Here is a 15,214-nt window from a genome sequence, read left to right as displayed (position 1 = left end):
TGTAAAATGTTAGCCATCCCATTGTATATGCAATATGTTTTTAAGGGGGGTGGGGTGGGCTGGGCTGTCCATTGAAAGAGAAAAGAAAACAATTATGTGTGATTACATGGTGTGTTTAATCTGTGGATCTCACTGAGGAAAAAGACCCAGAACACCTGAGATTATTGTTCCCATAGAGTTGCAGGATTAAAATCAATCTTTTGAATTCTAAAAATGAACAGGAAGCTATAACAGTCTTTTAGGTGCAGGCAAGTTAATTAGTGCAGAAATAGTTCTTTCCATAAAGAATGAGCACTGTACTGTTATGATAGCAGTCACATATAAAAGTGACTGTAATATTCTGAGCAAAGCAGTGGCTTGAATAAGCAGAACTTTGCTTTGGTGCAGATGACAAGCCAGTAGAGAGCTGTGAGTAATGATCATGGGACAGACCAACCTGAGTAGCGTAGTGGTAGACATCTGCTACAAATTACATGACCAAAAGGAAGAAGTAGATGAAGTCTCTCATGAGCTTAAGGAAATCTCATGACAGGTAAAATCATTGAAGATCTTACCAACCTTAGTATCTACTAGGAGGGCAACATAATATGGCACAGTGCAAGCAAAAAAAAGAGGTGCCTTTCCTGTGTTGAAGACAATTCATTGACACAGGTGATCAAAGAGTCAATAAGGGCAGATGCTCTGCAGACCTGTTATTCACAAACAAGGAAGATCTGGCTAAAGATGTCAAGGTCAATGGCAGAGGTAATTGCAGTGAACATTTTGTAAAGTTTAAAATTCAGAAAAAAGTGAACAAGACATGTAGAATCACAAACCTGAATTTGAGGAGAACAAACTTTGGCTTGTTCAGGAATCTTCTTGCCAAGATCCCATAGGAGTCTGCACTGGAGAACAAAAGGGCCCAAGGCAAATGGTTGACCTTCAAGGACAACTTCATCAGTTAGTGGGCTACACCAGTGTGCAGAAAGCCACACAGATATGGCAGAAGACCATCACAGATGAACAGGAGAGTTTTGACTGAAGATAAGCAAAGCCAGAAAGTACACAAAGGTGGAAGCTGGGATGGGTTTCCTGCTTACTTCCTACAGAGGGATTGCCCAAGCATGTAGAGATTAGGTTAGGAAAGCTGTGGTTCAGTTGTATCAAGAACTGTGGAAGAAACAAGATGATGGGCTTTTGTAAGTACATTGGCAGCAAAAGGCAGCCTAGGGAAACAGCCCACTGCTCAGTGGAGCAGAGGATGTAATGGCAAAGGACATGGAAAAGGCTAAGGCCCTCGGTACCTTCTTTTGCCTTGCTTTTTACTACTGAGGTCTGTTCTTTTAGACTTCCCAGACTCCTGAGCCTACCAGCAGAGACTGGGGTGTCAGGTATTACCCTCCACAAGGGTGGATAGAACTAGGTAATTCTTAAGCCAGCTGAACATAGCCAAGTCTGTGGGACCAAGTAGGTTGTGTCTGACTGAACATGCTAAGGGATTTGACCAGTGTTGCAATAAGGCTTTTCTTTCTTGTCTTTGAAAGGTTGTGGTGAGCAGTAAAGATTCCTGATGGCTGGAGAAAGGCACACAGCCATCTTCAAGAAGGATCCAGGTAACTTGGGGTTGTTCATCCTAACCTCAGTTCCTGGGAAAGTTATGGAGTTTAGAAGTTTCCTGGAAAAGTTACAAAGTCTAGAAGTAAACATGTGAAGGACAAGACAGTAATTAGGAGAAATCAACATAGATTTACTAAGGGCAAACCATGGCTGACCTATTAGCTGTCATCTGTGATGTCTGGCCCTGAAGACAAGGGCAATGGATGCTCTTTACCTTGATTTTAGCAACATTTTCAATGCTGTATCCCATATTGTTCCAATAGCCAGGTTTGTTGAGATGCCATCTGCAAATGTTGTCTGTAATGAGAAAATTTGCTGTAGCACCAAGATCAGAGGTTTGTGATCAGTGGTGCCAAATTCAGCTGAGGTCCAGTGACTAGTGATGTTCCTCAGGATCTGCATCTAGAGAAAGCACTGTTTTCATGTCAACATTAATGACCTGGAAAATAGGGTGGACTGCACTCAGGAAGATTTCAGAGGAACCTTGACAGAGAGGACAAATGAGCTGACAGAAACATCATGAAATTCAACAAAGGCAAATGCTAGGTCTTGCATTGGGTTGGAATAATTTACCATGCAGCAGTACAGGCTTGGTGCCAGCAGGACAGAAAGCATCTTTACAGAAAAGGCCATGGGCAGGTCCTGGCAAAGAAAGCTATAAGAAGAAAGCCGACTGCATTCTGCAGTGTATTAGCAAGAAAGTAGCTGGCAGGTTGAGGGGAGAAATTTTTCTCCTCTATTAAGTGCTTGTGAAACTGTATCTGGAGTATTGTGTCCAGTTTGAGCACCCCATGATGGGAAAGACATTGACGTACTGGAGTGAACCCGAGGAGGAGCTATTGAGATGGTCATGGAACTGGAGCTCATGTGAATTATGAGAAGAGGTTGAGAGAGCTGGGTTTGATTAGCCCTAAGAAGATAAGACTACAGGGAAGTCTTACTGCTGTCTTCAGTTACTTAATGAGAGAGTACAGAGAAGATAGAGATGAATTCTTAGTTGTGTATGACAATAAATCAAAATGCAATGGGCACAAGGTGAAGAATGAGAAATTTTGATCTGAAAAAAATAAATATGAGAGCAATCAAATACTGGAACAGGTTTCCCAGTCTGGTTTGGAATCTTCACCATGAAGATTGTCTGGACAAGTCCCTGAACAACCTGATCTCATTGTCCCTGCTTTGAGCAGAAGTCCCATCCAGCCTAAGTAGTTCTACAGGTCTGTAATCACTGTTTAAAATATGTTAGATGATTTAAAAATATTAAAAAAAAAATGGCATGAGTATAAAATAAATATTTGAAGTACTTTTAATCTTAAGGTTTTCTTTATTGCTTGCATATATAGCTTTGTTGTATTTCTGAGCAACTAGGTAAGAAGTCTGAAATGCAGCATTGTCAGTTTATTTCTGGCAGAAATGATGAAAGGCATATGGGAATGCACTTGTTAGGAGCTCCTGAATTTTCCCTTATGACTTCCAGAAATGGGCTGTATTCAAAAGTATTGCAGATGCTTCTGACTTTATCCGAATTGAACTCTACTGTCAAAAAAATCATGGCTTGTTCATTATTTATCGTGAGTCCACAAAAAAAGCAAGACTAATCATACAGTGCTGCATTTCTGAGCATAGTTTAGTTTTTTCACACAGTTGCTAAAAGATTAGTAGAGTTTTTTGTATGACAAATATTTTTGTTACATCAGAACATCGTTCAGTGCATACCATTTTTGGTATTTTTATTAAAAGAATTCATGCCTTTATTGAAAGGAAACCCAGCACCTTAATATCACTTTGCCGTTTCACTGCACTATTTAAACAGGAAGAAAAAAAAAACCACAAAAACATCCCTGGTTAACCTGAAAGACAGCCTGCAGTACGCATTCTTAGTCGTTAGTAATTCTAGCCATAGAAGCACATTCTGCTCCTAGTAGAAATAACTGAATAAATAAACTCCCAGTAGTAATTAAGGCTGATTTGGATTTTAAAGGACGGTTGGGGTTTTTGGCTGGTTTGGTTTGTGGTTTTTTTTAAAACCATTGAACTGAGGAATGTACTCTCATCTGAACAAAATATTCCAGTTCTATTAATTTGCCAAGAATTCTGGGCTCCAGGAAAATACATAAATATAAACAAGAGGTATATATCACTGTGAAGTGCAAAACGCTTACTGTAACTCTTGTGAATATCTGTTTAACTGTAGAGCTTATATTGTACTTAGTCTCCAGCCCTTCACAGTTATGCAAATTCAACTTCCTTTCTTTTAATGTGCCTGAAGTACATGAGCAGTCATACATTCTTACATTCTTTCAGTTAAGGACTATAAACATTATTTATGCCAACTAAGGGATAGAAGTATTTATAGAACTGTATTGATAAATCTTGATACTAAAGTAGCAGAGACATAAATTTTTATATGTTGTTAACTGCAACATCAACAGCATGCTGATAAACCTTACAGGGCTTGACTGTCAAAACTGTCAAAATTATAGCCAGGCACATGTTGATATATGTGTTGTTGTTATTTTCTACCTAGAGATGGACTGAAGGAGGTGACCCTTCTGTGGAATTTATTGTAAGGCTTTGCTGCAGGACAGAGGATCAGACTGTAGCTGTAATTTTACTTCCCATTAGCTGTCAGTTGAAAATCTGTTGGAAAGATATTCTATTCACAGATTTCTTTATAAAAGGAACTAAAATTATATATTTGAGCGTATTCAGTTGACAGTTACCTGAAAGTAATGACACAGTGGAGAGGGAATAAATACCTTGAAACCCATGAAACTTAGTTTCATGAGTGAATGGAATTTTTCTGAGATTATAACCTCCATCGGATGAATATAATTTAAACATAGATGAAACAAGAAATAGTCTTGCAATTATACATATTAAAGGGCTAGTCTCACATTAAGCAGCATGGGATATATATATATTTTTTTAAATCCTTTATTCTTCTGTGTTCTGCAGTTTTCAGTTCACATTATTTTGCCTAAAGCACTTGCAAGCAAATGACTTTCAGACATGACAGTCAGGGTGTGGTATTCCTAAGAATCCTCTAATAACTTCTTATAAAATAACTATTTCACAAATACTAAACTTGATTGATTGACTCAACTACTTTGCAGTAATCGTCGGGGGCAGGGGGGAGTTAGTTGATTGTTGGGAGGATTTTGAGCTCAACAGGTTATTTTCTTACTCTGCTAAATTGGATACGTCCTGTGTGGTAACCTCTCTGACTTTTGCAAGAAGAATGTGAAATTCTTTTTCTGAGCAATTTCAGTTACAGATGCAAAAGTCCAACTGTATGAATACAGGCAATTATTTTTGTATTATACTTAGAGGTGGGTATGCCCAGCTCTGACATGGATGTAAGTTGGGGGAAAGGAATGTTTTTTGGGATCAGAAGGAATTACATTTCTGGTGGGAATGGGGAATGCCTTTAGAATCTGTCCTATGTGGAAAAATTAAAATTTGTTTATTCTGTTGAGCTATGAGGCTAAACCCTAAATCTTGACATAGAATGTATGATGATTTTCAGTGATCTTTATGGAAAGACACACCCAGCCTGTGAGAGAAGCTGGATCAAGCTCTGTGCGAAGAGGAATTTAAATTTTTATGTTAACATTTTAAAATATAACCTTCTCCTGTTTCTGATGTTTGATTACCCCTCACTTCTGGATGTTTTATTAAAACTCTGGTCAGAACAATAGTGGCAAATTGATGCTTCTTGTTTACATGTATACTCAAGTCCCTCAAAACCCTCTGTGACTGCTAGGCTGTCAATTTGTTTCTAGATCTGCCCCACTTGTGCTATTCATTGAGCTTATTCAGACTTTACATACACTCAAGAAGCTGATTGGAGAAGAATGAAAATAATTTAACTGAACTTTCTGTATACATAGTGACCCTGGAGAAAGAGGAGAACAGGTTTTGGATGGTGGTTTTGAGCTAACATGTCTCTGTGACGCCATAAGATGACATGATAATTCTCTTTATTTTCCCACTAGGATTTCAAAATTATTGATGAAAGATGCTTTCTGAGGAACGTAAAAGGAAACTGTTTTGATCCATTTAATAATCTGCAGCACTAGTTTTTACCTCAAATTATATACAGGAATACATTTGGTTTATTTGGAAAGAATAAGTAAGAATCAAAATCAGAAAAATCCTTTTGCCACAGAAATAGAAGAGTAGTGGATATACTTAGATTTGGATATTCTGAAGTAGAAATTATTGTTGCTATAAATCACATTCCTCAAGGACACTTACAGACAAGACAGAAATTAGTTTAGAGAAAAATCCCATACTGTATTTTCTAACTCCTTACATTATTGTATTATAGGCATTCATATTGAAAGAAAATACATATTTTAAAAAATATTTTCATGCTATGGGCAATTTCACCCCTTACTTGCAAAAGCCAGGCAGGTTATATACTTTTCTGTTGGGATTGTTTCAGGACGCAATCTTGTTCAGTTACCTTTGTACAACATACGTGTTCCATTTCAAGTGAAGATCTGTGTTTTCACTTTGAGTTTTGAATTTAGATATGTTCACAACCAAACAAAATATTTGTATATATGGGAAACAGAACCTCAAAAATTTTTAAGGTTTCTAAGGGTTATTTGTGTTTAGTGAGTGGATCTGATGACTGCAACTCTTGCCGCAAAAGCACACTGAATAACTCCTAGGGAAAGCATGTTAGATCTTTGAAAAAAATAGTTACACCCTGAAAGGAGCAGGCAAACATCCTCAAATCACAAAACAGTGGAAATCCCAAGACATGATAGTTTGTGATTGGTCCACTTACTGTGAAGTTCTATAGTTTCATTCTGTTATATACTATAAAACATCCAATGTCAAACCTCACTGAAAAATCCATTACAGTTGTACTCCTATAAAGCTAGAGGTTTAAGTGTGTGCGTGAAAATCTGACTGTGTCAAAGAGATCCCTCAAGGTCACCAGCAGTCACCACGAGATGGGCCTTCTTTCGCTGACCCTGTAGTATCAACTATGTTCATCCTCCACTGCAGCCCCAGACAGAGTGGAGGAGGTTTGAGTCTGGGCTTCTCATTAGGCTGTTCTAGGATGCAGTTTATAGATTTTAGACACTTAGGTAAGTAAGGAATGCTTTGTTATCCAAACATAATTTGTTATTATGTTTGTCACTAATCAAACTCAACTAAAGATAAAATTCAAGTACTAGCATTTGTCTATAGAGTGCAAATTAGACCATACAGTTTAAAATGTTTTTAGGCTAAATAATGAAGTGAAAGACGTTACAGTTAACCTTGCAGCACAAGTCTTATGTCAAATCATCTGTTCCTCCCTAGAGTTGATTTTATGTCCATGTTGTTAGGATGGCAGTCAGTGTTGTACTCTTCCTGCTTGCCGTAAACCTCAAATTACACTTGCTCAGACATTTTTGTAAGGTCATTTACAAAGCACCCTTGGTGGCCTCTTGCATTTCCTTGTGTAAGGTCTTTCATTAGATGTTACATTCTGTAGCAACGTCTATTTTAAAATTGTGTGTGTTACAAAGATCTCTGTAGGATAACTGAATGATAACATAAAACAATCGACTGAGAACAGATATGCAACATGCTGAGATCACCCATTTATAATTTTTCTCCCCTCCCTAGACATGTGAAAGTATACTAACAGGAACACAGGAAACGGCAGCAAGTGTTCGTGATATAAGAAATTACCAGTTTGTGTATCTTTTTTGGCATTACTGCTGACAAACGTCTACCAGAAAGTGTTAGAATGTCTAATTCTGAATAATTTACACAGACAGATTGAAACATTTTTAGTTGGATTACTAGCTGTACTATTGTCAAATATGTTTTCATATCTCTTTGTTGGTGCAAGATTTTCTTGAAGCTGGAACATCTATAATATGGGGAAATAATTCAGTTCAGACATATAGTCTATTTCTCATTATGGGTGTGCATCATCAGAACTGTATAGAAGATTTTGCCTGTGGAAGAAAATTTAGTTTACAATTTCTGTATGAAGAGAGCACATATGCTTAGTCCCTAAATTGGGCAGTGCTGGCTCTTGGAAGGTAAAGCTAAGCGATGGGGTTACATGAATCATTATATTCATTAACATTCATTGCTCAAAGAGTTCTGGTCACTTGAAAACTTTCAGTGTGTGATAGAAACCCGAAGAGCAGCAGGAACCAAGATTATCTGCCTGTCTTTGAATTCAAGCAAGATAACAGCTGACTAGACAAGGAACCAGCCAGCAGAGTTGGTTGCAATACATACTTCTCTGCACCTGCTTCAGTGAATTAGGCCCTAAGTATTTTTTTCTGAATGATCTGTCATTGTTGTGGACATATTCCTCCTCAGATGCAGGACTTGGTGTTTCTTCTTGTTGAACTTCCTGAGATTCTGGTCTGCCCATTTCTCCAGCACGTTGAGGTTCTCCTGAGTGGCAGCACACTCATCTGGTGCATCAGTCACCCTTCCCCACCCCCTGCCCCCCAGTTTTATATATTATCTGTAAACTTCCTTGAGAGTGCACTCTGTCCTGTTTTTCAGGTCATTAACAAAAATGCCAGTAGTAGTGGCCACTGTATTGACACCTGGGGTACAACACTGGCCTCTAGCCGGACTTTATACTTCTTATCACAGCCCTCTCTGCCTGGCCACTCAGATGGTTTTCAATCCACCTCACTGCACATACCTAACCCATCCTTCATCAACTTGTCTATGAGGATGATCCAGGAGGCAGTGTCAAAAGTCTCCTTAAAGCTGAAGTAGACAACATCCACTGCTCTCCCCTCATCCACCAAGCTAGTCACCTCATTACTGAAGGCAATCAGGTTGGTTAACTATCATTTCCCCTTCATAAATCCATGCTGACTACTCCTGATCATTTTCTTGTCCTTCATGTCCCTGGAAATAGTTTCCAGGATTAGATCTTTATCACCATCCCAGTGATTGAGGTGAGGTTAACAAGCCCATAGATTCCTGGATTCTTGTCCTTCTTGAAGACAGGAATGACATTTTCTTTCTTCCAGTCTTCAGGAACCTCTCCTGATTGCCACAGTCTTTCAAAGGTAATTGAGTGGCCTCACAATGACATCAGTCAGCTCCCTCAGTACTCAGGGGTGCTTCCTGTCAGGCTTCATGGACTTATGTAGGTCCAGATTCTTTAAAAGTTCCTAACCTGATTCTTCTCCATGAAGGGTGTCTTCCTTACTCCAGACTTTGCCACTGGCCTAAGGGACCTATGACTCCTGAAGGCCAGTCTTTCCAATAAAGACTGAAGTGAAGAAGGCATCAAGTTAAAACACTTAATCAGAAACATGTTTGGCTTGATTAATTTAGTAGACAGTTTTTGTAGACCTTTGCCTAAATTCATGTTAAGGTGTGGTGGATCAGTCTTTCCAGACCCTGTGGACTTTATATCCATGGAGTTAGGAGCCTGCCTACACCATGTGTTCATGCCTCAGTGTCATAGCAAGAGGCACCAAATTAAGTTTCAGGATTCCTCAGCTTCTGTATGAGGAATGCAAACAGAGCCTGGAGGTTACAGGGTACTTTCCCTGGATCTGCTGTTTTTTTTTCTAGATACCAGAGTTTAGAAATGCTGATGTCAGGTGAGAGCTAGTTCATGTTATTGAGCTAATTTTGTTTTCTCTGTTTTTGTGATGACTAAACACTGCTGAAAAGAGAGTTAAGTGACTTATCAGCTAATTTATCTTCCCTACTTCTTGAACTTCACTGATTATATGTTGTGCCATAAGTACTTAGTTAATGTTGATTACATATAAACCTCAGTTACGGTTTTCTAAAACCTGTTACACATTTTCTCAGTAAATAGATTCCCTAAAATGATTTATATTAATTCTTTTATACTTTAAGTGTACTTTCTTTCTCCCCAGACAGTGTAGGGAGAAAAGTTGTTGCACTAAAAGCCTCATTTCATCCTGGTCTTGCACATGCAATCCATTTGCTCAGTGGGGTTCCAACTAATTATAGAAACAAGAACAGCACACTGGGGAATGCGTGCACCTAACAGAGACCTGAAAGCTTCCAACCTTAAGCTTTGCTAATGGCAAATGATCTTAGTGATCTTACTCAGGCAAGAATTAGAGAAAAGTTAAAACCCAGCCTTGCTCACTTTAAACTTAATTAATATCTGTTCTATTATTTTATATTGTTATCCACATGTTGCATTTGCTTGAAGATATAAAAAGCAATGCTGAACTACTTTTTTTAATCTTCCAGGAGCTTTTCTGTTGACGCAGTTGGAATATGAGCTAAAACATAGCAGCTTGGTCTGATCAGAAATATGTAGCAGTTTACAAAACGTAGTGCTGTGTGTTCTGCTCTGCACAATGAGCTTTAGTCTGTTCCTGTTTTAAGACCACTGTAATTACTGGAGCTACACAAGGGATGAAGCTTTACACAATTCAAGTGAAGGCTTTGATCACACACTCTCCATTTTGTCTAATGCTTGGTCAAAAAATGTACTAAATTGTTTAGGACTTTTTTCTTTTTTTTTTTTTTTTTTTTTTTCCCCCCTTTAATCACAAGTGAAAGGAATAACTATGTACAATGTTTGTTCCTCCCTGGTAGTAACTACTGTACAGTGGCAGAGGTGACTTGAGAAATAATTTAAATAACCATATCAGAACCAGCATTTCGTCACTTTAATTTGATTCTCAGAAGTTGTTTCCTAAAGGTTTGCTTTGTCAGTAGTCACTGTCAGGACTGATAAATATATAATTAGCCTTTCCTTAGCAAGTACAGAAAATACATATGTTACTTGAAATATATTCTTTTTTACTGTGCCCACATATAATAAATATTTTAGATTTTCAGAGGATCATCTAGGGTCATTCTGTTAGCAGAGATTATCATTATGTGTATTTGTAATTGGATTTGTAATACTACACTGTAATTTTCTACAGAACGACTGGGAAAATATTAATAATGATACAAACCAGATGGTTAGTTCATACTAACTATATTCTTCACTAAGAACTACCAGAATGATAACATTATGAAGGACATCTGTAGGAATTCAGAGGGTTCAGCAGCTACTAAGAGATACTATACATGAATGGTTTGAAATAAAGTAATTGGTTTCTGAAATCACTTAACGGGCTTTTTATTTCTGAGAATACAATTGGCACTGGAAAAGCTAAGCCATTTCTGGAGTTTAAATTTCTAGTCTTAATTATAATAATATCAATAAAACTCTTACGCATTAAAGAAAGGATGCAGGATGAGGAAGGAAAGCTCAAGTAGTTCAGGGGTATTTCTTGCTTTGGAGTGGTCTCAGCCTCTAGGAGAGTTCTGTATTAGCTTTCAAGTTGCTGAAGAGGGTTTTAGATGTTTTTAAAATAGCTGTTAGTATCAATGATGGAAAGGTAAAAATATACTGGTCTTCAGATTAACCTACTTTGCAGATGTTGATTCCTAGTATCTTTGAAAATATGTAAGAAATTATGATAGGCAAAAAGACAGTTATATGAATGCTGTGTTTCTTAAAATATCCAAATTTTATAAGTAAGAGAAAAATAAATGACACCACAGAAATAAAATTAGGGCCAAGTCACAGTGTCAAGCATGTTATTTCTTCCAACCTTGAGATTTTTACTGGAAGGGTAAGGATCTCCTTAGTTAGAGGACACACTAAACAAAGCTTCAAATAGAAAATTGTAGTAAGTATTATAATATGGTGGTAATAGTTCCACAAACTGGTTTGAAATTATATTTTTAAAAAATGAACCCATCTTGGATATGAAGACTTCCAGTAAGCTACATGTGACTAAACTACTGAAGGAAAACTAAACAGAGTTTTAAAATAGTTTAAAAATTTTCATTCGTGCCTTTTTAATGCAAAAGATACACAACACTATTTGGAAAATAGAAGGTAACAGACATGTAGGTGGATGAGATCCAGCCATTACAGATTGTTAAGCCTGGTACTATTGGGTAGATTGTTTAGCCCACTCTGTTTTCATCATTTACTGATAAGAAGCAAGAAAAATATATTAGAATGCTGAAGAGAGCCCTTTCAGATCATCCTTCTACAGTTTAGTATTCAAGCAATTTGTCTTGGGCTCCTAAATCTATTGAGCTGACCTAACATCTTACTGCTTCAGGTGCTATTGATCTCCTTGATAACTCATTTTTTTTTTATTTCCTGAGCAGTTCCTTAGCTAACCCTTTCCTTATGCTAAGTAGTTGCTCCCACAGTGGTCATACTGAAGAGTCACCAACACTTGTTTCAGCCCATCACTTTTCTGTAGAACGATTTTCATTCAATATGGTTCAAACTCAGTTTGTTAAATATGTAAGTATCAGCAAGTTCACTGCTTTAGTTGCTGTAACAGTATTGCTTCAAACTGTAGGTTTTCGGAGGTTTAGGTATCTTTAGTACAAAATTTGCATAGCAAAACCTCAGTTGTGTTCTATTTCCTCTAGAATCTTACTGGGATACCAGTGAGAAGATAGATCTGTACAATATTGATACCACCTATAATTTCAAAGCAAAATAACAGGACTAAAAATAAGAACAGTGTTAATAAACTGGTTTTCACTCTTTTGAAAGCGGTGTCTAATTTCTATATATGATTCTGGTTTTCATCTGGTGATTATACTGCAATCCAGAAAAGAGAAAAACAATTTCTTATTTATTGAAAGTTATTTAAAATTTTTATTTTATTAAGTATTGACAAATTACTAATTTCTGTTTTCTATTTGTCTTTAGATGAAAATTCACTGGTGCAGTTCGCTTTGTGAGATGCAAAGGAGAACTAAATAAAAAGCAACAACTATTTCCTCTCCAAAAAATATTCCATTATAACCCTTTGCAAAGGGATAGGGGAAATCAAAGGCTGCAGGAGAAATTTATGGTGTTTTTTAGAGAAAGTAAATTCGAGTTACCTTTTAATTCTCTGGTAAATAAAAAACAGAGTTTTGACATTCTGTCTATGAAAAGGGGTTTAGAATTTTTCTTTTCTAATTAATGTAGCTATCACTTGGAATGCTGCAAAAGCATTGGGACTGTAGGGCTTGGGATGCTAACAGCATAGTACTTGAAACTCTTAAGTTTCTAATTTTATTGCTGAGAATTTTTTTCTCTTTATTATCCTGTTTTGCAGAGTAATCAGTTCTGAGTATTGTCTCCAGCTTCATATGTAATCATTAAATGTTATTTAACAGGAATAATTATCATATTTTAAAAGTAATTTCCAGTGAATAGTGCTTGATATACAAGTTTAACTCACTGCAGCCTTTTTACCTCATCTTTCATATTTCCATACTGTGCTTTTCACATTAAAAAAAAAAATAATTCCTGTGTTTAAGAGTTGACATGAAAGTATTTGGATTGAACCAGCAGGGGAAAGTGAGTAAGCTGAGACAGGCAACTGTTCACTCAGGTGCTGCCTGATGTTTCTGTGGAAGAAAGGGCTCTCATAGCAACTCTCACCTGTACTTTTCCCTGTGATCTCATTGCAAACCCGATTGCTAGTCCCATGGCCTTGCTTTCCTTTTCTGTTGGTGGTTTGCAACCTCCTCCCCCTTCATCTCTCCATGAGTTCTAACAAAGAGAATAGAAAGGTGTTTTGCTCTTTCTATCCCTTGACCTTTCTTCCCAGGTCACTAATGCAAAGTTGGGGATTTTTTGGTTGGTTGGTTGTTTTTTTTGGGGGTGGGTTTTTTGTTTTTTTTTTTGTGAATTAGCCTTGGGAACCAGAGCAGTGGAACCACCACACCAGTGTCATGGTTTGTGGCCCCCTAACACTGTCTTCTGATTCCAGCTGTTTTAATTCTGCAGGACTTGAGCACACACAGGAATGCCTAGCAGAGTAGCTGCACTGGCAGGTGTAATTCTGGAGATCAGAAAGATTAAATGAATTTGAAATAGATGAGAAAGGGAGATTAATTAAGCACTTGACAAATTACTCTGTCTTCAGAAAAGAAATATTTTTTTTTGGTTACAGGTTCTCTCATCTCTAACCTGATGTTTCCTGCAACGCAAGAATATAAATGATAACACCACAAATTTAAAAAAAAATATTACTCCTTAAGAAAAATAATTTTTTTTTTTACATAAAATATATTTTCTTGATAAAATTTTAATTGCAGCATTGGTAAGTTTAAAATAATATTAAGGAATTTGTTTCTTTCAAAATAAAGAAAAAACTTTGGAAAGTAAGTTGGTGTCTAGGTTTTCATTTCTGCGCTGGCTGGATATTGCCGGAGGAGAGGGGGGCAGGGTGTACTTGGGGCAGGGTAGGATACACTTGCATTTCAGTACAGTGTGCGTGTTCACACCCACCGAAGTCACAGTGCTCCTGCTCATGGTCAGCACTGCAGGCTTGGGAAAGAGGGCATTCAGCGCTGTCAGTGGCAGTGCCCCATGCATGTTGGGCAGCCCAGCTCCCCCACGGTGGTTCATCCCCAGGCACCTCCTGCTGAGTGGCTGCTGCTCCCTTGTTCATGGTTTTACATCGGGGTGGTTAGCAGGGACCTCAATGATCCTGTCACCCCCAGCCAGTCTCTGACTTTTTCCACATCTAAAGCCATACTGGCAGACAGCTTGCTACTGCCTTCTAGTCTCCCACCCCAAAGGCATTGCAAGGATGTCAAGTTGGTTGCAGTTAATCTGTGCTTCTCTCTGTGTGTACCTACATTAGTAGTGTGGGCAGGTGTTGTTCAGACCTCGTTTTATCCGAGCACTGCTTTCAAGTGGGGTTTACTCCATGACCTGTGACATGCCGCATTTTTCTGTTTATAAGATGGAGATAATGCCTGTTTTCATTCAGAGAATGTTTCCTTCAGAAATACATTTTTAATGCATTTTCACCTATGCAGTACAGTGGCTGTTTCCTAGCAGTGTATAAGGAGTGGGTGTGCATAGCGCAACAGGACTCTTCACGTAGTCTCTCAGCATCACCACCCACTGCTATGAATAGACAGAAACTTTGTAACTGGCGGTGGTCATTTAAAAGCTGTGTCTGGTGTTGACAAGAGGTATGAGAATGCCACTGATTTTCCTTTTAGAAAGCAAACTGTTCTTATTTCACGTTTTAGTCTTGATGAGCTGTTTCATCATGAAACAGAATTGTGTTTAATTTGGTGACATCTCTAACATACATTAAGTCTGAAATAATTGGTTAAACTTTAATTTTCTAAGACGCTAACTGGTGTCTTGTAAATGAGATTTACTGTAAATCCTCCATGCTTCATCATGCTAGTTTTATAGGAATAATTCCAGTACATTTGGTTTGTGCTAGAATTGCAATTATTAATAACCGTTGAATGTTTGGTGTTAGCACCACATTACTAGCTGATACTGATAACTTTGGGGAATGTAAAGTAATCAGCAGTTATCATGTACTTCAGAAAATATAAGTTTCTTACAGCTGTTTTTTTTTTTTTTTTTTTCAGTTGCGTTTTCTCCGTGGAAATTTTCAGCTTTTGTATTAAAAAAAAAAAAAAAAAAAAGCATCTTCTTCAAATAATTTTAATTCCATATGGATGGGGCAACATATTTGGACTTTCAATTAAAAAAAAAAAAAAAGTGATACTGACATGGTGGTAGGCACAAACCATGACCAATCCTTTAATACAGTAGACCAATGAAGAAAGC

At 37.5% G+C, this 15,214-nt stretch overlaps 1 protein-coding gene across 2 annotated transcripts in view; it reads left to right on the top strand.

Moving 5' to 3' along the window:
* Positions 1-15,214, top strand: part of CDH18 (cadherin 18) — a 582,223-nt gene that overhangs the window by 344,356 nt on the left and 222,653 nt on the right. The gene's annotated exons all lie outside the window — the stretch shown is intronic.

The sequence above is a fragment of the Athene noctua genome, chromosome 2, assembly GCF_965140245.1.
Source record: "Athene noctua chromosome 2, bAthNoc1.hap1.1, whole genome shotgun sequence".
NCBI classification, from domain to species: Eukaryota; Metazoa; Chordata; class Aves; order Strigiformes; family Strigidae; genus Athene; species Athene noctua.
The sequence above is the reverse complement of the archived record's forward strand: the minus strand, read 5'-3'. Positions and strand labels throughout refer to the sequence as shown.